We start from the raw sequence: 23,743 nt of genomic DNA, 5'->3' as shown, positions 1-23,743 counted from the left end.
ATTATTTAGATAATACAACTTATCTTTTATTGAGGAGAAATGCAATAGGCCTACCTTCAATACAGGTTATTACTAGACAGGAAAATAAAAAAACGGAAAAGAAGCATAAAGGCAGACATTTAGCCGGCGGATTCAAAGGTTAATCGAAATTGGTTTAGGATTAGGGTTAAGGTTGAGTTGAAGAGGGGTGAGTTAAGGTAAGGGTTAAGTTAGAGCTAGGGTTAAGGTTAGGGTTGGGGGGGTTAAGGTTAGAGTTACCCACTGCCAAGCATTAAACATGTATGGACACTCATCCAGTTGACTGCACTCTCAAAAGGAATTTCTTCCACCAAAGCACAAGGGAGGCAGTGGATGGAAGGCATGGGAGGAAACAAGATGCAGGATCAATGATTTGAGTCTATTTTTTCACACTCCACCATCAGATGATGCAGAAAATCCCGGTTTAGCAGTAGGTGTGATGAGCAAGAAAATCATTCAACTCAAAATTAAAAAACTCTTCAGAGCCAGCAAGCTCACAGTGTATGTTACATTCATGAAGGGCTGAGCTTCGAGAGAATGGCACATATTACATTTTTTTCATTTACATTTTAGTCATTTAGCAGATGCTCTTATCCAGAGCGACTTACAGTTAGTGAGTGCATACATTTTCATACTGGCCCCCCGTGGGAATTAAACCCACAACCCTGGCGTTGCAAGCCCAATGCTCTACCAACTGAGCTACACGGCACATAAAACGAAACGTCAGCAGGGTACAGTCATAAGATACTCAAGTTCCTGTGGATAGACTTACTATACAACATAGCTGACCCCAGGAGCAAAGCGCATCAAAAATAAATGTCATACTTATAATGCATCTTGGCATGTGTCACAGCAAAGGTGTCGCCTTTGAAGCGATTGGAACAGAAACACATTGGTTTTCCACAAAAGACCTGTGTAGCTCAGTTGGTAGAGCATGGCGCTTGCAACGCCAGGGTTGTGGGTTCGTTTCCCACGGGGGGCCAGTATGAAAAAATGTATGCACTCACTAACTGTAAGTCGCTCTGGATAAGAGCGTCTGCTAAATGACTAAAATGTAAACAAATTAGCACACACACACAAAAACCCTTGTGAGGCATGATAATTATAAAAAATAGTTTTTTTTTTTTTTTTTTAGCAGTCTTTCATTTATTACCTGGACGCGCTTGTGAAAAACACCTCCAAAAGGTTAAGTAGCACCTTATGGGAAACGTAGACCGCTCGGAGATCACTAGCAGGCTCAATCGTGCTGGATTTCCTGACGGGCCGCCCCCAGGTGGAAGGGTATGTAACAACACATCTGCCATGCTGATCCTCAACACGGGGCCCCTCAGGGGTGCGTGCTCAGTCCCCTCCTGTACTCCCTGTTCACCCATGACTTCATGGCCAGGCACGACTCCAACATCATCATTAAGTTTGCAGACGACACAACAGTGGTAGGCCTGATCACCGACAACGATGAGAAAGCCTATAGGGAGGAGATCAGAGACCTGGCCATGTGGTGCCAGGATAACAACCTCTCCCTCAACGTGATCAAGGCAAAGGAGATGATTGTGGACTACAGGACAAAAAAGAGGACTGAGCACGCCCCCATTCTCATCGACGGGGCTGTAGTGGAACAGGTTGAGAGCTTCAAGTTCCTTGGTGTCCAACAAACTATCATGGTCCAAACACACCAAGACAGTCGTGAAGAGGGCACGACAAAGCCTATTCCCCCTCTGGAGACTGAAAAGATTTGGCATGGGTCCTCAGATCCTCAAAAAGTTATACAGCTGCACCATCGAGAGCATCCTGACTGGTTGCATCACCACCTGGTATGGCAACTGCTCGGCCTCCGACCGCAAGGCACTACAGAGGGTAGTGCGTACGGCCCAGTACATCACTGGGGCCAAGCTTCCTGCAATTCAGGACCTCTATACCAGGCGGTGTCAGACTCCAGGCACCCTAGTCATAGACTGTTCTCTCTGCTACCGCACGGCAAGCGGTACCGGAGCGCCAAGTCTAGGTCCAAAAGGCTTCTTAACAGCTTCTACCCCCAAGCCATAAGACTCCTGAATAGCTAATCATGGCTACCCGGACTATTTGCATTGCCCCACCAACCCCACCCCACCTCAACCCCCTCTTTTACGCTGCTGCTACTCTGTTTATTATTTATGCATGGTCACTTTAACTCTACCCACATGTACAGTTGAAGTCGGAAGTTTACATACACTTAGCCAAATACATTTAAACTCAGTTTTCACAATTCCTGACATTTAATCCTAGTAAAAATTCCCTGTTTTAGGTCAGTTAGGATCACCACTTTATTTTAAGAATGTGAAATGTCAGAATAATAGTAGAGAGAATGATTTATTTAAGCTTTTATTTCTTTCATCACATTCCCAGTGGGTCAGAAGTTTACATACACTCAATTAGTATTTGGTAGCATTGCCTTTAAATTGTTTAACTTGGGACAAACGTTTCGGGTAGCCTTCCACAAGCTTCCCACAATAAGTTGGGTGAATTTTGGCCCATTTCTCCTGACAGAGCTAGTGTAACTGAGTCAGGTTTGAAGGCCTCCTTGCTCGCACACGCTTTTTCAGTTCTGCCCACAAATGTTCTATAGGATTGAGGTCAGGGCTTTGTGAAGGCCACTCCAATACCTTGACTTTGTTGTCCTTAAGCCATTTTGCCACAACTTTGGAAGTATGCTTGGGGTCATTGTCCATTTGGAAGACCCATTTGCGACCAAGCTTTAACTTCCTGACTGATGTCTTGAGATGGTGCTTCAATATATAATTTTCCTTCCTCATGATGCATCTATTTTGTGTTCTGGGATTGATTTGCACTTTTCGCACCAAAGTACGTTAATCTCTAGGAGACAGAACACGTCTCCTTCCTGAGCAGTATGATGGCTGCGTGGTCCCATGGTGTTTATACTTGCGTACTATTGTTTGTACAGATGAACGTGGTACCTTCAGGCGTTTGGAAATTGCTCCCAAGGATGAACCAGACTTGTGGAGGTCTACAAATTTTTTTGATTTCTTTTGATTTTCCCATGATGTCAAGCAAAGAGGCACTGAGTTTGAAGGTAGGCCTTGAAATACATCCACAGGTACATCTCCAATTGACTCAAATGATGTCAATTAGCCTATCAGAAGCTTCTAAAGCCATGACATCATTTTCTGGAATTTTCCAAGCTGTTTAAAGGCACAGTCAACTTAGTGTATGTAAACTTCTGACCCACTGGAATTGTGATACAGTGAATTATAAGTGAAATAAACTGTAAACAATTGTTGGAAAAATTACTTGTGTCATTTGCCAAAACTATAGTTTGTTAACAAGACATTTGTGGAGTGGTTGAAAAACAAGGTTTAATGACTCCAACCTAAGTGTATGTAAACTTCCGACTTCAACTGTATATATTGCCTCAATTGCCTCGACTAACCGGTGCCCCCGCACATTGACTCTGTGCCGGTACCCCCTGTATATAGCCTCCCTACTGTTATTTTATTTTACTGCTGCTCATTAATTATTTTCTATTTTTTACTTATCTATTTTTTACTTAACACTTACTTAAGTAAGCATTTCACTGTAAGGTCTACACTTGTTGTATTCGGTGCATGTGGCAAATACAATTGTATTTGATTTGATTTGTTTACAGGCACTTCTACCGAAGGTCGATATCTCATTTCAGAGAATGGCAAATCATATTCTCACTTACCGCGTGTTAAATGCCAACATCTGTAAGGTACAACGACCACCTCCAGCACCCCCCCTGAGGTGAGAGCTGAGGATCGTGGGAAACCGCCCACCGGGTATCGACCAGTGCCCGTGAGGGGGTGTCATGTCAAGTCGCTGTCATGTTGATCCACCTATCCAGGCTTTTCAGATTTCTGATCGTCAAGGGCCACTTGCAAAGGGCAGAGAACAAGACTCTATAGCTCTCAACGGAACATCATTTCAGTAACCCTGAACCAAAAATATCACGTAAACTACTTGATTCGTTTCTGGGGGAGAGGTATGAGCCAGAAAGTCTTTGGTTGCTGCATCCCCTTCTCCGCAAGTCTCAGGGGCCAAAATGTCACCTCCAATTCCATAATTCAAAGGACGCCCCGCAAAATTGTGATTCCTCGACATAACCAGTGATGCAAACCCAGTGCACTGGAACAATGTCTGTTGACAGACGTTACGATAACATTTATGTTACGTAGTCTGTCAACGAGTGATTAAAGCAAATGAGCTAACAGCAAATGCCACTGCAAGCGCACACTCTGCAACATTCCACGACCAACATTACCCAACCTTCCACCGCCGTCACGGTGGCAAAGAAGAAGAGGAGAAGCAGACAGATCACGAAACTTTTACTCTGACTGGGCCCCACCTATTTCTACTCCAACTTCTCTAAGAACTCCAAGCCCCACTCCTTCTGCCAACCTTCCCCTGCAGGCTGCCCATGCCCTTTTTCCCTCCATTTGGAGCACTGACCCCACTCCCCCCTCCCCCCAACCACTCCAGTACCACTCAGCCAAGGCAACACAGGTGCAAGGTACAGCTGGAGGCAAAATCATTACCCACCGCCGTCACAGGGTTAAAGGGACAGGCCATGACACCTTTACTAAGACCTGTCTAAAAACTACAACCACCCCAACCTCTACTCCTTCTGCCAACCTTCCCCCTGCAGGCTGCCCGTGCCTTTTACCCCCTCCATTGGGAACGCTGACCCCACTCTCCACCGCCCCAGTGCCATGCACTCAGCCTAGCTCAGGCAGCACAGGTGCAGGGCACAGCAGGGCCTTTGGCTGCCATCTCAGGTAATTACAGCCAGAGAAAATAAATCGCAACATAGGCCAACCCGACACGGGCCCCAGGGGCCACAGGGGCCACAGGGTTCACACCGACTGTAGAGCAGAATCTGGAGCAACCTTTTCTTTGCACCGGGGCAGCATTTATTTCACTGAATTTAGAGCAAAGGAGATAGATACATGTTTTATCTTTATGTGTATCAATGTGTATCCGTGTTGCTTTTGGATGTCGTCAGTTATAGGGGTTTTGTGGTGTTTAATGTGTGATGTAATTACTGTCATTGTTTGTAAGAATAGTGGATGAAAATATAATGCAGAAATGCAGTGAGACATGTTTTCTGTGTCTGATCAATCTAGTCCTGAACGTCAACACTCAAACATCAGAGACATGTCAGGAGGGACACTAAAAAGAGTATGCTCATGGCAGAAACTCCTGTCTTTATTGGGTAATTTCATGTGAAACTGGAGCAACTAATGACCATGACGGTGTGAAATTTACTGAAATGTAATCCATAGAAATGTCCTTTGGAGGAAAATATCTTTATCATATATTTGGCAATTTGTTAAATTTTCACACAGAATGACCCTATTTCCCTTCTGCATGCCTACTCATAGCAGTGCTTGCATGCCTGCTCATGGTCTGCTGTGGAATTCTACTCACTTCCTGGTCTGAGTGAAACAAGACCTGCCATTGATCCAGTAGCTTTGTTTACAAAGGGAGTATGACAGATAGGGGTAGCTAATGCTAAATGCTAATATTTCATGGTGAGCAAAGAGAAGACCTCTTTTGAACTTGTGAGAAGGCATCCATGCAGTATTTAACGTGTTAAAGGGATAGTTCACCCAAATTACAAAATTGCATGCATTGACTTGCATTTCACTTGTGCCTTAAATGCTAAAAAGTTAGCATTTGGAGACAGTTGCCAGGTAAATGAAACCAAAGCAAGACACCTTGTCCATAGACTACTTACAGGGTAAGGAAATCAATATGCCATTTTGTAATTTCGGTGAACTAACCCATTTTGCTGAGTCAAGTAAAACTGGTGTATGGTTTTGCGTAGCGACCATTACAAAATACCAGGTAGACTCCCATCTGAAATATGCAAACCACCAAAATCTTAATCAAAATACAGCCAAATATTTTTTATGCAGGTTTAATAGAATCCAGGCCAGTTTAATGTCAACAGTGTACTTCTGACTTTGGACAGACACTCAGAATTATATTTATATTATAATAAAACATGTCACCTAGCAGATGCTTTATATCCAAAGCAACTTATAGTTTAGTAAGTGCATGTGATCACTACGGGAATTGAACCGGCGATATTGACGTTGCTAGCGTAATGTCTTCAAACTTCAAGGCCTGAGGAACTACTCTCAAAACCCCAACCCTTGGCAACAGTGACTAGGGTCTGGTTTCAAGGACGGAGTCTTTTGGCAAATTTCCAGGGTGGGTTCTCTTCAGACAGACAACTCTCCCAACAAATCACGAGGTAGACATGCCAGAACGTCGCAATTTGAAACCAAAGTTTGCAGGCAATATCTTTGCAGTGGTTTTAGTGACGGTAGCTAAAGCAAACTAGCCACTTCCAAAATGCACTCATTAGAAATAACCTCTGTGATCTCCATCTTGCTAGCTACTATTTTGTATTTTATTCGAGCGGATAAGGTAGTGACGTAGTTAATCTATACCTAAAGAGTCCATCATTGAAACCAGACCCTAATCACTGTTGCTTAGGGTCGGGTTTTCAAGACTACTGAAGAACAGGTACGCTAAGAGCTGACAGAGAGGATTTCCTCAGCTTTCCAAACCACAGGGTTCAAAAGTGAGAAAACCTCTCAGTGTCCAGCCTCTCACACCTTTGGGTGACACCTCGGTGAGAGGGGGGGTACGGAGAGGTCAACGATTAGAAGCACGCTTGGGTGTAGCCATAGAGTGGTAGTGTATTCAGGGTTCTGAAACATTCTGAACATTGCAGATAGAAATAGAATGAATAGAGCTGACAATTCCCTATTCTAATGCACATGACAGATAATCAAACATGTTCTACACAGTACATTTCTATCTGAACATGCATCCTCCTCAGGCCCCTGGGTCCAAGTCTTTACGTTTCACTTTGTTTTACAGGTCTCCATTTAGGCTACTTGTCAGTCATGTTAATGCAATGTTAAACAATGTTGTGGTCCTCTGTAACTCAGTTTGTAGAGCATAGCGCTTGCAACGCCAGGATAATGGGTTCGATTCCTGGGACCACCCATATGCAAAATGTATGCGGGCATGACTGTACGACACTTTGGATAAAAGCATCTGCTAAAAGGCATATATTATACATATAATGGGAATTGCATATTAATGACCTGATAATTATTTAGGATGCAACAAGAAACTGACCGTAGATCAAGGACAAAATCAACTGCTAATTAGGGATGTAACAATTCAGCAATACGCATTGGTCCCGGTTCAAATGTCCCCAGGTCCCCAAACTGATCCAAATGTAGCAGAAAATCGGTCATAAAATCTATTCAAACGTTACGAGTCGCCGGTTCACAAATTTTTTTTGCTCATATTACTTTCTTTCTACCTTCCGAAAATACCTAATATTTTGTGACAACTGATGCGTCCTCTCCTTCAGTGTCGAACTAAGCATGTCACGGTGTTGACAGTCATTGATCAACAAGTAATTTTGCATGCCAACCAACCCAGACATTATCAGTAGCCTAGTCAAACTGTGTGCTGCTTTGCACACTGACCAAGAGGTAGGCCGTGCGTCACCTTCAGCCTCAAAATATTTGTAAAATGGCTTGCGCATTATTAGGCTTTATTAGTTGAGTGACAACCAATGTAATTTGCTAGGTTATTGTAATCAAATGCGCTGTAAAAAAAATTGGTTTTACCGGAATAAAGTAGCCTAAGCTACCGCCTGAGAATCGTCTCATCTGGCTCAAGGCTATAGCCTACCTGCTGATCTGGGCTTAGGCTACATTACATTTCATTTTCGATTGTTCAGGTTTACCATCAGCAATAGTTTTGGTAGTTTTGCTTTAAACAATCAGTGTATATGGTCATTTTTAGATACACAGGGTAAAGTTGATAATTTCATAATGAGGACAGAAAACTTCCAAACGGTCTGAACCATCTGTTTTTGAGATGGGGGGTGAAATCCAAAGTTGTGCTATATATTCATTGGCTATGTCATAGAATTTTTTTAAAGATAAATATTGATTACATTACTAGCTCAAACACTTTGAATCTGCAAAAATTAGAAATTAATTAGTGGGTGACAGCGATTAAAGATCAAAAGTGGAGGGACAAAAAGCAAACATTGCCGCCCTTATCTGATAGTGGGGTGGTAGATGCCCCGTTTCCCTTATGGCTCAGCACAGGTGCCTACATACACGTGTATATAATTCTCTCTCTCACACACACACACACACTCACACACACTCACACACACTCACACACACTCACACACACACACTCACACATAGAGAGACAGACAGACAGAGAGAGGTCAGCTCAGACAGATCCAGCTCAGATGCCCAGCACAGCAGCAGATTTGAATTTAGAACGGAAAATGAACGTTTATGCAACCAATGTTAGTGCATCGAATCGTATCGCATTGATTTGTTCATCTAATCAAACCAAATCGCACCTAATCAATACAAACTAAAATGTATCGTTTCAGAGTCCATGTATCTAGATATGTATCGAATCCTCTTGAAAGGGAAAGATGCACATCCCTACTGCTAACCATAGCCACAAAGACACAAAAGGGGTAGATAGAGGACCGAAAGGGTGCTAAGTCAGAAAATTAGGCCTTTTATTATTCAAAGCAGTCTAGTGTGATTTCAGTGTCTGACCATTAACGCCATTCTGTAACGTTATAAATATTTATTAATTATTTGAAAGCTCCTTTATAATGCCTACAGAGGTGTCATAAGCATGTCATTCAAGCACAAAATAAGGAGACGGATTTAGGGTCTTGTGCTTCATACCAGACAGAATCTGGTTATGTGACATCATTTGTCAACTTGTAACCTAATGTCAATTAAGTTGTGTTTATGACAACCTTATGTAGCTAGGCTTTATGACGACACATTTAAACAAAGTGTAAGGCTATTTTAAAGCAGTTATTTAAAAAAAAAATCTGAAATATACAGTACCAGTCAAAAGTTTAGACACACCTACTCATTCAAGGGTTTTTCTTTATTTTGTACTATTTTCTACATTATAGAATAATAGTGAAGACATCAAACCTATGAAATAACACATATGGAATCATGTAGTAAACAAAAGTGTTAAACAAATCAAAATATATTTTATATTTGAGATTCTTCAATATAGCCACCCTTTGCCTTGATGACAGCTTTGCACACTCTTGGCATTCTCTCAACCAGCTTCATGAGGTAGTCACCTGGAATGCATTTCAATTAACAGGTGGGGGGGTAATACAGAAGATGGTCTTTTACCAAATAGGGCTAAGTCCATATTATGGCAAGAACAGCTCAAATAAGCAAAGAGAAACGACAGTCCATCATTACTTCAAGACATGAAGGTCAGTCAATACGGAACATTTCAACTTTGAAAGTTTCAAGTGCAGTCGCAAAAACCATCAAGCGCTATGATGAAACTGGCTCTCATGAGGACCCCCACAGGAATGGAAGACCCAAAGTTACCTCTGCTGCAGAGGATAAATTCATTAGAGATACCAGCCTCAGAAATTGCAGCCCAAATAAATGCTTCACAGAGTTCAAGTAACAGACACATCTCAACATCAACTGTTCAGAGGGGACTGCGTGAATCAGGCCTTCATAGTCGAATTGCTGCAAAGAAACCACTACTAAAGGACACCAATAATAAGAAGAGACCTGCTTGGGCCAAGAAACACGAGCAATGGACATTAGACCGGTGGAAATTTGTCCTTTGGTCTGGAGTCCAAAATTGAGATTTTTGGTTCCAACCGCCGTGTTTTTGTGAGACGCGGTGTGGGTGAACGGATGATCTCCGCATGTGTATTTCCCACCGTAAACCATGGAGGAGGAGGTGTTATGTTGTGGGGGTGCTGTGATTTATTTAGAATTCAAGGCACACTTAGCCAGCATGGCTACCACAGCATTCTCCAGCGATACACCATCCCATCTGGTTTGGGCTTAGTGGGACTATCATTTGTTTTTCTACAGGACAATGACCCAACACACCTCCAGGCTGTGTAAGGGCTATTTTACCAAGAAGGAGAGTGATGGAGTGCTGCATCAGATGACCTGGCCTCCACAATCCCCCGACCTCAACCCAATTGAGATGGCTTGGGATGAGTTGGACCGCAGAGTGAAGGAAAAGCAGCCAACAAGTGCTCAGCATATGTGGGAACTCCAAGACTGTTGGAAAAGCATTCCTCATGAAGCTGGTTGAGAGAATGCCAAGAGTGTGCAAAGCTGTCATCAAGGCAAAGGGTGGCTATTTGAAGAATCTCAAATATAAAATATATTTTGATTTGTTTAACACGTTTTAGTTTACTACATGATTCCATATGTGTTATTTCATAGTTTTGATGTCTTCACTATTATTCTACAATGTAAAAAATAGTAAAAATAAAGAAAAACCCTTGAATGAGTAGGTGTGTCCAAACTTTTGACTGGTAGTGTACCCCTTATGAATATGTTATGAATGTGTTATGAAGGCCTTACGTAGGTACCCTTCAAATAAAGCATTGCCGACGATCTAGCAGAGCCAGAGGTGTTCAAAGTCAGGGTCGTGAGCCCCGGTTAGTCCGCATGAGGAGATTCCAATCTCGGCGCTATGATAGCGTTACAGGAAGGGACAATGGGCCAGTTGTTGGACTATTGATGAAAAATTCCAAGTGTAAAAGGATTGGGTGACAGCATTTATGGGTTGTTGAGGAAAATAACATTGGTGCCTTGTATTTCGCAACAGGCTTTTAATACAAAGGCAGTTCATTGATACTGTAAAATAGATGCTTTGTATTGACATTGATTTTATTCTCATACCATGAGAAAGACGTACCAAGAGATATGTAGGCCTACTGAGAGATTCATGGCGAGAGAGAAATAGAGGAGAGAGAAGAGAGAGAGCGATCTCAACAGACTGAATAGGTATCAGTTTAGTATTTAATAGGCTAGGAGGAAGAGAAGAGAGAACGGGAGAGGCAGAGAAAGAGAGACAGAAAGAGAGACAGAATGAGATGAAAAGAGAGTGCGAAAGAGAGAGACAAAGACAGACAGAAAGAGAGAGAGAGAGAGAGAGAGAGAGAGAGTAGTACGTGTTGTAAAGAAGGCAGGCCAACAAGGCTGAAGAGGATTAGTAAGCTAAAGTGTTAATCACCTAATCAAACTCATCCCTCCCATAGCCGTGCCTCCGGACGGCTTAAATGGACTGAGATGACTGGATGCCAAGTAGGCTCTTCACTACACTCTCTCTACACAATGGCTGCTTCTGGACCCCATCCAGTCAATGTCTATTCAAAGTTCAGCCCCAAACTTCAAAGAGTTCCGGTTGAGCTGAACCTGGGGTGTATTCAGTGAACACCGTAGCAAACCGTAGCAAAATGTTCCGCAACGAGAGTTTCTATTGGACAAATTCAGGTAGGTCCCTCCTCGTTTCATTTGTTTTCTTCTGTTTGGTTTCTAGTGAATACACCCCTGAAAGTTGAGGTAGCACATGAAATGCAGTACTTCCTGAAACCCAGGAAAATCAATGGCCCTGTTGGAATACTTCAAATGCATCCTTCCCTCCTCCCTTTCTTAAAGTAATCACAGATCGGAATTGGTTGGATCAGTGAAAGTAATGGGGTGGTAACCTTGCTTTCATCTATCCTATCACTTATAGATCTGTTGATTACCTCAAGGAAACAAGGAAGGATGCATTTAAGTATTCTAACAAGGATATTGAGTTTGAAGTAGGCCTAGCTCTGTCTGAGGAGATCTGCTTACACAATCCATTTCCCAGTTAACCAACACAGCCCTTAGAAAGAGAATGGACAAATTCCACTCAAACCAGGGCTGCGACGCAAATATGAAGCATCACCATATTTATTTTAGACCCCCACTCTCCATCTCACTATATGTCTCTTGTCCACTTTCTCTCTCTCCCATTCCCGCTTTCCCTCTCATTCTCACTCGCTTTTTCTCTGCTTCTCTCTCGATTTATCTCTCTGCCTCCCTCCTCCCCTCCATTTTTCCTCTTTCTATCCCCCAACTCCACACTGACACACTCCCTCCCCGGACAATAGGGCTTCCTCAGATTGTTGAAATCAATACAAAACCATTTTCTAGACACGTAGAAGCCGCAGAACTATCAAAACAACCCGACCCAAGCCTGACGTACTGTCCAAACAGGCAGTTCAGCTATTTAAAAGGAGTGGGAGGACGGTGTCCCCTCTCTGGTCAGTCTCAGCAGAGGAAAGGAGAGAGCAGGGACAGTGAGATGCAGACCCTCTGCTGCTCTCTCCCTCCCTCCGCTGAGACTGACCATCAGATGCAGGTACCATCAGTCCAGTAAAATAAAAAAGCGAATTATTTCAATTTATGCTCAGCTGTGCCTTGCAAGTGATACAACAACTGATCTATGTTGTTATCAAAGCTTGAGTTTTGAAATATAATGTTGTCTTACAAGAACAATATTGTTCTGGGCCTCCCGAGTGGCGCAGCGGTCTAAAGCTTCTGGTTCGATACCGGGCAGATTCTGGTTCGATACCGGGCAGATTCTGGTTCGATACCGGGCAGATTCTGGTTCGATACCGGGCAGATTCTGGTTCGATACCGGGCAGATCCTGGTTCGATACCGGGCAGATCCTGGTTCGATACCGGGCTGTGTCGCAGCCATGAGGCGACGCACAATTGGCCCAGCGCTGTCCGGGTTAGGGGAGGGTTTGGCCGGCCAGGATGTCCTTGTCCCATCGCGCTGTAGCAGCTCCTGTAGCGGGCCGGGCACACGCACACTGACACGGTCGCCAGGTGTACGGTGTTTCCTCCGACACATTGGTGCGGCTGGCTTCCGAGTTAAGCGTGCATTGTGTCAAGAAACAATACGGCTTGGCGGGGTTGCGTTTCAGAGGACGCACGGCTCTCGACATTCGCCTCTCCCGAGTCCGTACAGGAGTTGCAGCGATGGGACATTGACGAAATTGGGGAGTAAAGGGGGTAAAAATACAATTTTTTTGTTGTTAAATAAATAAAAATACCAATATTGTCAGACCAAGCACATAGCCAATACAGCATATATGGCCTACTGCACAAACTTAATTCCTACAGAACTGTTTTTATTAATGTTGCAAAGGCGTACATTTTTTGAAGTCATGTTTAAAAAAATATTTGAACTGTAGATCTCGGCTTGCTTTTTAACTTCCAAAGTGATCTTGACTCAGAAAAGGTTGGTGATCATTGCTATAGACAGTACAAGCCTACGGGAAATAGTAATTTTGGCCGCAACGGAGGTCACTGTTACTGTATAGAGCAAGTTTTCAAGATGTTCATAGGGGCTGCATGTTGCGGTAATTCAGCCATTCTGTGGCTCCGGGGGAGTTATCTATACAGCCTGCCAGGTGCGGCCTAAACTGAAATGCAACACTTTAGCCATGGATCCGATCGCGGATCTGGTGGATTTACGGAGAAGCCCGAGAGTCATGCTTTCTTTGGAGGGGTGGATTGTGGATTAGTTTTTTTTTTTAAATCATCTTAGGATCAATGTTGTCACAGTTGCTTCTTGTTGAAGGGGCAGCTGCTAACGTTAGCATGCTATAGCTAGCTATCCTCTTCCTCCTTTTCTAAATCAATTTGTGGCTATTTCTTTCTAGCTGGCAAAATAAGTGAGCTAGATTTTGTGTACTGCTATATGTCGATAACATAGCTAAGTTTGTCACTGGTATGGGCTAGTAAATATCCTAAACCTAGCCAGCTAGACAGTGATAGCCACAAGCTAAATCTGGGGAGAGAGGGAGGAGAGAATCCACTTGGTTTCATCAGCTTCTGGCTTGCTAATATTGACTCAAATACATATTTCCACATATAACTGCTATATTGTAGAAAAATCCTCACAGCTGTTTTCCATATTAAAAAGTGAAGTGCCACTTATAGCTTACCACAGTACAGTAGACTACAGGCAATATGTTCCTCCACCGTGTGAGTCATAGAAATTACGATCTTGCGTTGAAGTCTTCATGGCTTTTATATGCAGGGAGCATAAATTGTACAAATGTAAACTAACAAATAATTTCTATGATAAAAGTTGTTCAAACCCATGTATATTAGTTCAACCTCAACGGGACCATCACACCAACTACATAAATGTCTGTTAGGGTCCATTATCTGCTAACTGGACTTTAAGTCATTTGTTAACGACTGCTATGGTGTTCATTACAATAACAGTTAACACTTACTATCATGACCATGCTATAACACTGTCATGACACAGTCATAAGAATGTCATAGTAGAGAGACACAGCTATAAGTAGGGTTGGGCGGTATACTGTATTTTACTATATACCGGTATTGCTGCACGGACCGGTATGGGTTTTTACTTTACCTTCTATAACGGTATTTGAATGTTTGGTTTGTTAAATGTGATATGCCCTATGTAACGTCCATTTTTATAGTTTACACCGCTACTTGAGTCATCCCTTTCTGCTCTCTCCATGCCAATTTCCACACACACCTAGCCCCGCCCCATGCCACTCAAGGAGCGCATTTGGTGTTGCTTGACCACGAGACACTTGCGTTCAGTCTGCATGGTCAATGCAGCCACTAATGCTAATCGCTAGTTAGCTGGCTAGCTAGCTAATAAATGTACTCAGTCAGAGCAAACATAGCAAACTAATATAACCTGATACCAGTGCTGGTGTAGGCCTAAATCAGCAAGTTGTTTGTGCAACAGTATCTTCTAAATCAAAGCGGAATAGGCGAAGCATGAATATGTTGGCTCCATGAAAAAACATTTAATGTAGCCAAAGATTATAGGGTCCCCTAGGAAACACTGACCGTCACTTTGGTTCCTACCCTGTCACAATAATTCCTCCCTGGCATTTTCATTAGTTGAAATCCCAGAAATGTTCCATACGCACAAAAAGCTTATTTCTCGCAAATGTTTTACACAAATTTGTTTACATCCGTTGGTGAGCATTTCTCCTTTGCCAATAGAATGTATCCACCTGACAGGTGTGGCATATGAATAAGCTGAGTAAACAGCATGATCATTACACAGGTGCACCTTGTGCTGGGGACAATAAAAGGCCACTCTAAAATGTGCATTTCTGTCACACAACACAATGCCACAGATGTCTCAAGTTTTGAGGGAGCGTGCAATTGACATGCTGACTGCAGGAATGTTCAGCAGAGCTGTTCCGAGAGAATTAAATGTTAATTTCTCTGCCATAAGCAGCCTCCAACGTCGTTTTAGAGAATTTGGCAGTACGTCCAACTTGCCTCACAACTGCAGACCACATGTAACCACGCAGGCCCAGGACATCCACATCCGGCTTCTTCAGCTGCGGGACCGTCTGAGACCAGCCACCCGGACAGCTGATGAAACTGTGGGTTTGCACAACCGAATAATTTCTGCACATACTGTCAGAAACCATCTCAGGTTAATCTGCGTGCTCACCAGGGTCTTAACCTGACTGCAGTTCGGCGTCATAACCGAATTCAGTGGGCAAATTCTAAACTTCAATGGCCACTGGCACGCTGGAGAATTGTGCTCTTCACAGATTAATCCCTGTTTCAACTGTACCGGGCAGATGGCAGACAGCGTGTAGTGTCATGTGGGCGAGCGGTTTGCTGATGTCAACGTTGTGAACAGGGGTTATGGTATGGGCAGGCACAAGCTATGGACAACGAACACAATTGCATTTTATTCATAGCAATTTGAATGCACAGAGATACCGTGACGAGATCCTGAGGCCCATTGTCATGCCATTCATCCGCCGCCATCACCTCATGTTTCAGCATATTAATGCACGGCCCAATGTCGCAAGGATCTGTACACAATTCCTGGAAGCTGAAAATGTTCCAGTTCTTCCATGGCCTGCATACTCACCAGACATGTCACCCATTGAGCATGTTTGGGATGCTCTGGATCGGCGTGTACGACAGAGTGTTCTAGTTTTCGCCAATATCCAGCAACTTCACACAGCCAGAAGAGGAGTGGGACAACATTCCACAGGCCACAATCAACAGCCTAATCAACTCTATGCGAAGGATATGTGTCGCGCTGCATGAGGCAAATGGTGGTCACATCAGATACTGACTGGTTCTCTGATCCACGCCCCTACCTTTGTTTTTTAAAGTATGCATATCTGTATTCCCAGTCATGTGAAATCCATAGATTAAGGCCTAATGTATGTATTTAAATTGACTGATTTCCTTATATGAACTGTAACTCAGTAGAATCTTTGAAATTGTTGAATGTTATAATATAATAATATGCCATTTAGCAGACGCTTTTATCCAAGTTGCATTTATATTTTTGTTCAGTGTATTTCCATGATTCCAACAGTTCACCCAAGTGTTTCGATCTAAATTGAAAGTCAAATCGCAATTGCAACATTTGGTTAAAAATAAGGCCTTGGAATTTTTGCCCATATCGTGCAGCCCTACATGGCAGTGTGGAAATTATCTCAAATGCGTGCAGGAAATGCAGAAATTGATGGAAATGCAGGAAATTATTTTTGGTTGAAGTTGAATTGAACAGTATAAAACAATCAGAATGAAATCACTTAGAATGTATGTGTTGCCACCCTAGGGTCACGCACTACTCCTAAAGCAAATGTAGAACTTCTATTATTCAAAAACATAAAATACTGTCAAAAACTTGAAAAATAGAGTGATATGATATTTTGGCCATATCGCCCAGCCCTAGCTATAAGTATAAGCCATTTGTTAGCAAACAACTGCTATGGCGTCCATTACAATAACATGTAAGAATTTACCCTGTTATATCATCTTCATGACATAGCGAGAGCTTGGGACTATAAGGTTCTATCTGCATTTTTGTCCAAATTGAGTTATTTGACATAGCCTTGTTCTGTTCAATGTTCTCTACCTAAATACTCCAATGCATGTTGTTAAGTTCAAAAGAATACAAGATCAAAATTGCTGACACCATTCAAACCAATGAGGTTTCGGCGCGTTAAAGCCAATTATCTCAGAATCATCTTTTTGCAGATAGAACCTAACAGTCCCAAGCTCTCGATGGGTAAATACATTTACATTACATTTTAGTCATTTAGCAGACGCTCTTATCCAGAGCGACTTTTGTCTCAGCATATGACAATAACGTTCCTGACAATGCTATGGCATATTATTCATAGTTATTATATTATTACTGTACTTGTTACGTCATTCTTACGACAGTATGACACACTTCAAGTGAAGTGGTGTTACCAAGTTGCACACTGTCTGGAAAAGCCAAGTCCTCCTACACACAAAAAAAACATTGGAGGAACTCAGACATTTCGTTAACATTCTTTCACATGCAAAAATGTTATCTTAAAGTCAAGGATGATAGACGATGAGGAATTCTATGAAGCCAAATGCAGCCACAGGGAGTAGGGTGAAGTTGTCCCTAGAATCAGATCTTGGGTCAGTTTAGCATTTTCCTCACTAATGGTTAAGGTTAGGATTGGGTGTTAGGCAGCTGATCCTAGATCTGTACCTAGGGGACATTTTTCCATGGAGTGCAAAATGCTGTCATATTGCAGCTATCATCATTACAAAGCCTTCCCGGGCCTCCATAATAATCTTGGTATTGCATTCATGCAAATGTTTTCAGGAATGTGAATGCATATAGGTAGGGTACATTCCCATGAGAGCAAAGGTTCTCACTTGCAGAGATAATGGTGATGACTGAAAACAACCCAGCAGCTATGAAATTGGCTGCAGGGTATAGGCTGCAGGGTATTCTGCATTCTGAACAGCAAGTCTTTCTAGGCAGTTTCCAAAAATGTCCATCAACTGGGTTTTGTCAATGCTTTTACAATAAAATGCACTTCAAAAATGTTTGGTGATCAACTCAATTGGCACTTTTAGACATACAGTGGGATCTGAAATGATTGATCATACAATTTAGCAAAGTTGACTGTATAAAATAAATAATAAAATCCTAAACTATATTGTATGCAATTTATATTATTTTATACTAATACAATTGCTCAGAGAAAGGGATTTTGTTTAACAAGTAATATAGTTTTTCTCAAAAAGGTAGGGGTCAAAATTATTGACACCCTTCTTTTCAATACCTCACCTTGCGAGAATAAGGGCAAAATAAACCTTTTTCTAAAATGTTTTATGAGTTGGAGAACACATTGGGAGGGAGCTTAGATCATTCCTCCTTACAGAATCATTCCAGATCATTGATATCCTTCGTCTGCGTTTATGGACTGCTCTTTAATTAAAACCACAGGTTTTCAATGGGTTTCAAGTCCGGAGACTGAGATGGCCATTTCTTTGTGGATTTTGATGTGTGCTTGGGGTTATTTTCTTGCTGGAAAATCCACTTGCGGCCAAGTTTCAGCCTCCTGGTAGAAGCAACCAGGGTTTTGTATAAAATGTCCTGGTACTGGGTAAAGTTCATGATGCCGTTGACCTTAACAAGGGTCCCAGGACCCAGGATACAGTCATTTTCTCTCACCTTTATCAAGGGTGTCAATCATTTCGGACCTTACTATAGTTTGAGGGAGGAAACAGGGAAAAGAATAAGGTATATTATAATGGATAAGGTAGGAAGTATTGTATCTGGCCCAAAGACAATGAGTTGTGTTGAGCACAAGATAAAGAGAGAGTATGTACATAGCCTAATTGTTTCTTTGTTTTTCAGTTTCAGTCACATGACAAGGGCTTTCATCCTACTGCTTCCCTTTCCCGTACCTTTGAGTAAGACTTCCTTTCACATGCTTTTCTCATGAAATAAGTAGTCCCTAACTTGGCACTAATGGATACTACATACAATTAGGCCCATTTCAAGAGAGATAGTGTGGAAAAGGAAATGCACGAGATCTTTGATGTGTAGTGCTCTTTTGGGGAGATAGGCCTACCTAAAGAAAATCTATATTCATTATGGCATAGGCTATCTCCCTTATCGCTCTTATTTAGGGGCACTGTGGGAACTGATGATATAAAGAAGTTCGCGTATTATTCTAAGAGCTTGTTAATAACCTTGCACCAACTGTCATGACAGAATTACCCATGTTAGCACCAATTATTAAGTATTTATTAAGTATTTCATGAAAGAAAGTAAGAAACCCATTGTTCAAGGAATTGAACAATGTAAATCAAGAGGGCCTGTTTAATCTGTACTGTAGGTTACTTAAAGTGAAACCCACACAGCTGGTTTCTGATATGGACCAACTTACTTCAAAATAGAAAGGGATTCTCTGTAGGGGAAGCCCCCAGCTGTGCCCTGGACACCATATGTGAATTGACTGGCCCCCATCTATCCTCAGAGTTCGTACTGCTTGGTGATCTAAACTGGAATATGCTTAACACCCCGGCCATCCTACAATCCAAACTAGATGCCCTCAATCTCACACAAATTATCAAGGAACCTACCAGGAACAACCCTAAAACTCTAAACATGGGCACCCTTATAGATATCATCCTGACTAACTTACCCTCTAAATACACCTCCACTGTCTTCAACCAGGATCTCAGTGATCACTGCCTTATTGCCTGCGTCCGTAACGGGTCTGCGGTCAAACGACCACCCCTCATCACTGTCAAACACTCCCTAAAACACTTTAGCGAGCAGGCCTTCCTAATTGACCTGGCCCAGGTATCCTGGATGGATATCGATCTCATTCCATCAGTAGAGGATGCCTGGTTGTTCTTTAAAAGTGCTTTCCTCTCAATCTTAAATAAGCATGCCCCATTCAAAAAATGCAGAATTAAGAACAGATACAGCCCCTGGTTCTCCTCAGACTTGATTGCCCTTGACCAGCACAAAAACATCCTGTGGCATACTGCATTAGCATCGAATAGCCCCCGCGATATGCAACTTTTCAGGGAAGTTAGGAACCAATATACACAAGCAGTTAGGAAAGCAAAGGCTAGCTTTTTCAAACAGAAATTTGCATCCTGTAGCACTAACTCCAAAACGTTTTGGGACACTGTAAAGTCCATGGAGAATAAGAGCACCTCCTCCCAGCTGCCCACTGCACTGAGGCTAGGAAACACTAACACCACCGATAAATCTACACTAATCGAGAATTTCAACAAGCATTTTGCTACGGCTGGCCATGCTTTCCACCTGGCTACCACTACCCCTGTCACCAGCTCTGCACCCTCCGCTGCAACTTGCCCATGCCCTCCCCCGCTTCTCCGTCACACAAATTCAGACAGCTGATGTTCTGAAAGAGCTGTAAAATCTGGACCCCTACAAATCATCTGGGCTAGACAATCTGGACCCTTTCTTTCTAAAATTAGCCGCCGAAATTGTCGCAACCCCTATTACTAGCCTGTTCAACCTCTCTTTCGTAACGTCTGAGATCCCCAGAGATTTGAAAGCTGCCGCGGTCATCCCCCTCTTCAAAGGGGGTGACACTCTAGATCCAAACTGTTACAGACCTATATCCTGCCCTGCCTTTCGAAAGTATTTGAAAGCCAAGTTAACAAACAGATCACCGACCATTTCGAATCACACTGTACCTTCTCCGCTATGCAATCCGGTTTCCGAGCTGGTCATGGGTGCACCTCAGCCACGCTCAAGGTGCTAAACGATATTATAACCGCGATCGATAATAGACGTACTGTGCAGCCGTATTCATCGACCTGGCCAAGGCTTTCGACTCTGTCAACCACCGCATTCTTATTGGCAGACTAAATAGCCTTGGTTTCTCAATTGACTGCCTCGCCTGGTTCACCAACTACTTCTCAGATAGAGTTCAATGTCTCAAATCGGAGGGCCTGTTGTCTGGACCTATGGCAGTCTATGGGGGTGCCACAGGGTTCAATTCTTGGGCCGACTCTTTTCTCTGTGTATATCAATGATGTCGCTCTTGCTGCTGGTGATACTCAGATCCACCTCTACGCAGACGACACCATTTTGTATACATCTGGCCCTTCATTGGACACTGTGTTAACAAACCTCCAAACAAGCTTCAATGCCATACAACACTCCTTCCGTAGCCTCCAACTGCTCTTAAACACTAGTAAAACTAAATGCATGCTCTTCAATCGAATGCTGCTGGCACCCGCCCACCCGACTAGAATCACTACTCTCGGCGGGTCTGACCTAGAGTATGAGGACAACTACAAATACCTAGGTGTCTGGTTAGACTGTAAACTATCCTTCCAGACTCTAATTAAGCATCTCCAATCCAAAGTTAAATCTAGAATCGGCTTCCTATTTCGCAACAAAGCCTCCTTCACTCATGCTGCCAAACATGCCCTCGTAAAACTGACTATCCTACCGATCCTTGACTTCGGCGATGTAATTTACAAAATAGCCTCCAACACTCTACTCAGCAAATTGGATGTAGTCTATCACAGTGCCATCCGTTTTGTCACCAAAGCCCCATATACTACCCACCACTGTGACCTGTACGCTCTTGTTGGCGGGTCCTCACTACATATTCGTCGCCAAACCCACTGGCTCCAGGCCATCTATAAATCACTGCTAGGCAAATCCCCACCTTATCTTAGCTCATTGGTCACCATAGCAACACCCACCCGTAGTATGCGCTCCAGCAGGTATAACTCACTGGTCATCCCCAAAGCCAACACCTCCTTTGGCCACCATTCCTTCCAGTTCTCTGCTGCCAATGACTGGAACGAACTGCAAAAATCTCTGAAGCTGGAGACTCTTATCACCCTCACTAACTTTAAGCATCAGTTGTCAGAGCACCCTACCAATCACTGCACCTGTACACAGCCCATCTGAAATTAGCCCACCCAACTACCTCATCCCCATATTGTTATTTATTTTGCACATTTGCACCCCAGTATCTCTATTTGCACATCATCTCTTGCACATCTATCATTCCAGTGTTAATACTCATTGTAATTATTTTGCACTATGGCCTATTTATTGCCTTACCTCCATAACTTGCTACATTTGCACACACTGTATATATATTTTGTGTTGTATTTTTGACTTTATGTTTTGTTTTACCCCATATGTAACTCTGTTGTTGTTTTTATCGCACTGCTTTGATTTATCTTGGCCAGGTCGCAGTTGTAAATGAGAACTTGTTCTCAACTGGCTTACCTGGTTAAATAAAGGTGAAATAAAATTAAAATTAAAGGGGGGCCTAAGATGCCACCGATGTAATGTTGGTGTAGTAGCTCATCTTCTGGCCTAACTATGTAAGCTAAAGTCTTCAGAATGAAAAAATTGACTAGTGGGTTGAATCCCAACGTTGAAGTATGGATAGAAACTCATTATATGAACAGTCATCTATGCACCTTTTATAAGGGGTAGAAAAACAAAGTGTTCAATCTTAGCCAAAGATTACGCAGAATTGCTTTGCAGTGCATTTCAAAACATGACCCACATTCACATATAGTTGCAGTCGGAATTTTACATACACCTTAGCCAAATACATTTAAACTCAGTTTTTCACAATTCCTGACATTTAACCTAGTAAAAATTCCCTGTCTTAGGTCAGTTAGGATCACCACTTTATTTTAAGTCTGAATAATAGTACAGAGAATTATTTACTTCAGCTTTTATTTCATTCATCACATTCCCAGTGGGTCAGAAGTTTACATACACTCAATTAGTATTTGGTAGCATTGCCTTTAAATTGTTTAACTTGGGTCAAATGTTTCGGGTAGCCTTCCACAAGCTTCCCACAATAAGTTGGGTGAATTTTGGCCCATTCCTCCTGACAGAGCTGGTGTAACTGAGTCAGGTTTGTAGGCCTCCTTGCTCGCACACGCTTTTTCAGTTCTGCCCACAAATGTTCTATAGGATTGAGATCAGGGCTTTGTGATGGCCACTCCAATACCTTGACTTTGTTGTCCTTAAGCCATTTTGCCACTTTGGAAGTATGCTTGGGGTCATTGTCCATTTGGAAAACCCATTTGCGACAAAGCTTTAACTTCCTGACTGATGTCTTGAGATGTTGCTTCAATATATCCACATAATTTTCCTTCCTCATGATGCCATTTATTTTGTGAAATGCACCAGTCACTCCTGCAGCAAAGCACCCCCACAGCATGATGCTGCCACCCCTGTGCTTCACGGTTGGGATGGTGTTCTTCGGCTTGCAAGCAACCCCCTTCTTCCTCCAAACATAACGATGGTCATTATGGCCAAACAGTTCTATTTGTCTTTCATCAGACCAGAGGACATTTCTCCAAAAAGCATGATCTTTGTCCCCATGTGCAGTTGCAAACCGTAGTCTTTCTTTTTTATGGCGGTTTTGGAGCAGTGGCTTCTTCCTTGCTGAGCGGCCTTTCAGGTTATGTCGATATAGGACTCGTTTTACTGTGCATATAGATACTTTTGTACCTGTTTCCTCCAGCATCTTCACAAGGTCCTTTGCTGTGGTTCTGGGATTGATTTGTACTTTTCGCACAAAAGTACGTTCATCTCTAGGAGACAGAACGCGTCTCCTTCCTGAGCGGTATGACGGCTGTGTAGTCCCATGGTGTTTATACTTGCGTACTATTGTTTGTACAGATGAACGCGGTACCTTCAGGCGTTTGGAAATTGCTCCCAAGGATGAACCAGACTTGTGGAGGTCTACAATTTTTTTTCTGAGGTCTTGTCTGATTTCTATTGATTTTCCCATGATGTCAAGCAAAGAGGAACTGAGTTTGAAGGTAGGCCTTGAAATACATCCACAGGTACACCTCCAATTGACTCAAATTATGTCAATCAGCCCATCAGAAGCTTCTAAAGCCATGATATCATTTTCTGGAATTTTCCAAGCTGTTTAAAGGCACAGTCAACTTAGTGTATGTAAACTTCTGACCCACTGGAATTGTGATACAGT

The 23,743-nt window shown here is 42.7% G+C and overlaps 1 protein-coding gene across 3 annotated transcripts in view; it reads right to left on the bottom strand.

Moving 5' to 3' along the window:
• The window catches only part of LOC121572661 (mitogen-activated protein kinase kinase kinase kinase 3-like), a 110,203-nt gene that overhangs the window by 80,532 nt on the left and 5,928 nt on the right, over window positions 1-23,743 (bottom strand). The gene's annotated exons all lie outside the window — the stretch shown is intronic.

This window comes from Coregonus clupeaformis, chromosome 20 (assembly GCF_020615455.1).
Source record: "Coregonus clupeaformis isolate EN_2021a chromosome 20, ASM2061545v1, whole genome shotgun sequence".
NCBI lineage: Eukaryota > Metazoa > Chordata > Actinopteri > Salmoniformes > Salmonidae > Coregonus > Coregonus clupeaformis.
This window is presented reverse-complemented; position numbering and strand designations above follow the sequence as displayed.